The sequence below is a fragment of the Bison bison genome, unplaced genomic scaffold (assembly GCF_000754665.1).
Source record: "Bison bison bison isolate TAMUID 2011002044 unplaced genomic scaffold, Bison_UMD1.0 scf7180017864384, whole genome shotgun sequence".
Classification (NCBI taxonomy): domain Eukaryota; kingdom Metazoa; phylum Chordata; class Mammalia; order Artiodactyla; family Bovidae; genus Bison; species Bison bison.
In genome coordinates, this window is record NW_011494956.1 from 1,039,913 (window position 1) to 1,043,134 (window position 3,222).

A 3,222-nucleotide genomic window follows, 5' to 3' on the forward strand; every position below is an offset into this window, starting at 1 on the left:
TGCTGCTGCTGCTAAGTCGCTTCAGTGTGTCCGACTCTGTGCGACCCCATAGACGGCAGCCCACCAGGCTCCCCTGTCCCTAGGATTCTCCAGGCAAGAACACTGGAATGGGTTGCCATTTCCTTCTCCAATGCATGAAAGTGAAGAGTGAAAGTGAAGTCGCTCAGTCGTGTCCAACTTCTAGCGACCCCATGGACTGCAGCCCACCAGGCTCCTCCGTCCATTGGATTTTCCAGGCAGGAGTACTGGAGTATGGGGGCAAAGTGATCCTAACGATCTAACTCGAGAGAGACGTCCAACTCCGCGCATGCGCACTGAGCTTTGGAGCCTGGTGCTTGGTCACAAGAGGCAAGTACGTGAGGTCGCTCCCTGAGGCTTGGATCTGTGCAGCCTGCAGGCAGGCTGGCAGGCTTGTGGCATTCTTACTTCTTTCTCTGTCTCTTAATGGAGGCCTTATCTGACCTTCCTACAATATAAGCTTATTTCCCCCAAAGCTCACAATCCGTAAAGAGCTAACAAGCAAACTGGCAAAACAATGTTAGTAAGGGCACGTGTTTTAATTGTTGCTCTGGACTGCAGTGCACGAGTTGGGAAGGTTTCCTGAAGCAGTTGAGGTTCTTGCAGAAACCTGAAGGACCTGTAGGCAAAAAGCTAGCAAAGCGTACGGCCTGGGCCAGGGTCTGTGGTGGAGGAATCACCCACAGGTCCAGAGACCAGAGCGAAGGTAATCAACAGAGTTTCACCATCTTGTAGGAAGAGAGATGAAATTAAGGGGAGAGGCATAGGGAAGAAGGACCACGTAAAGTGGCACTGAGCAGCTTGAACATTATCTGCACTGCAGCAAGGAGGCAGAGGCCTTACCTGTTCTGAATTAAATACTAGGAATATTGGGCACCACTGTGAAACAGATTGGAGGGGTGAAGTTGGGATTCAGGGATTCGTAGGAAGAAATGATAGTGATCTGGGCTACAGTAGGAGCAATGGAAATAGAAGATGAAATTATGGGCTAGAAAAAGAATGGGTATTAATGTGTGAGGGATGATCAATTACTTTGTGCCTCCAAGGGTCTGAATCTGCCCATTTCAGGATAGGGAAATTCACATACGTTTACCTGAACATTTCATATACCTGAACATTTTCATACAATGATATAAATGAGGATATTTATAAATTATCTCATAGTAAAAATATACTGAAGAATGTTGTTGTTTAGTTGCTAAATCATGTCCAACTCTTTTGCAACCGCATGGAATGTAATCTGCCAGGCTCCTCTGTCCATGGGATTTTTCAGGAAGAATACTGGAGTGGGTTGCCATTTCCTTCGCTGGGGGAATCTTCCCAGCCCAGGGATCAAACCCAGATCTCCGGCATAGGCAGGGGAATTCTTTATCACCGAGCCACCTGTTCCTAGCCATAAGAATAATTATACCCATTTGCAATGTCCTGATAAACAAACGTTCACACAGATGAACATGTTGTGTTAGACTAGGAAGAGCACAAAGAATCAAACCTAGTTCCCAGCTCTAGGATCTAAGCTCCTCACCCTTCCCCTTACACATAGCAGGGTCTGTTCCTTTTCACTGTGTGTTCTTGAGTTTAGTTTTAAACCTCTCTTGGTTTAGCTTCCAAAAGGCAATTGCTTAGGGAGTGACTTTGTAATGAGGGTGTGACACTTTAAGCATGACTTGTAAATACTAAAGTCACTAATGTGTCTGTTCATGGTTGATGGCACCTGGAGCTCAGAGATGCTAGTTAGAGGAACTCAGCATGTCAGTTTAAGGAGAAGTAGAAAGAAGGGTTGAGATAACACATCTTTCAACTTTTGGAAATGCAAATATAGAGGTGAGGGGGTGAGGTCAGGAGGTCAGGATTCACTTCCGGTGATTTAACCAGAATGAAAGTGTGGTGATGAAATTAACAAACCCAGTTTTCATCTAATCACAGAACTGATGTGGGCACGGAGGGACAAACTGGGAAATAACAGAAAAACCAAAAAGTTTTCTTCTCATCTCAGGCTCTCCCAGAGGCAGGATGGGGCCACAGCCAACGCTAGGCTGAACCAGTGGAGGGAAGAGCCCAGTTAAGCAGATTCTTGTTGGCCAGGCTGAGGAGAGGCTCCACAGGGCTAGTAGCACACGTCCTTGGCATGAGGAAAATAGAAGGGATCTAGTTTACCCATGGGGACAAAGAAGTGAAAACTAGACTAATGGTTTTAGTCCAATCAACCATAGAGAAGAGTACAGAGGAGACCTCAGGTTGAACAGAGAGGAGGCAGCTTCCATTTTAGAGGCCCTAAATCTCCGGCTCTCTCTGGGCTGGCTCCCAGATGTGAGGTAACTAAAAGGAGCTTATAACATGGTAAATCCTGGCTTCTTGGCTTGGAGGAGAGGGTGGTAGACTCTGGGGACTGTATGAGGTTTTTAAGTTCCTGAGGGATTTCCTCTTGTAGAGGAATCTTCCCCGATAGAAAAGGCCTTCCTTACTGCTAGTGTCTCAGACCTATCCACGGGTTCAGGTTGTGTTGGGTGTGTTAGGGAAAGGAGGGATTGAGGCTGCATTGGGCAGTGGAGGGGGGAGGGGTGTCATTCAGCAGAACCTCCCATATAGCTAACGCTTGAGAAGCCCTTGTAGCCCTCTAACATTTATTTTTCTAAATTGTCCTTCTTCCCAGTGACTGATCAATAGGGCAGCCCAATCTGTTTTCCTCTGACAAACAAATGAGAATTGATTCAATCTGACAGTACTGTGGCCTCCACACATAAACTAGGTTGCCAGCTACTTGACACCTTCTATCTAGTAGAAGGCTCTGTCACATAGGAGGTGACCAGTAACTGTTTTTCAAATATCTAAATGAATAATTGAATACAAACATTATTCATTGCTATCTTAGCTAATGCAATAAAATAGAGGCCTGAGGGGGGAAACAAAAAGTTTCAAGAAAACAAGAGATACCAAGGAAACATTTCATGCAAAGATGGGCACAATAAGGGACAGATGGAATGGACCTAAGAAAAGCAGAAGATATTAAGAAGAGGTGGCAAGAATACACAGAAGAACTATACAAAAAAGATCTTCATGACCCAGATAACCACGATGGTGTGATCACTCACCCAGAGCCAGACATCTTGGAGTGTGAAGTCAAGTGGGCCTGAGGAAGCATCACTACAAACAAAGCTAATGGAGGTGATAGAATTCCAGTTGAGCTATTTCAAATCCTAAAAG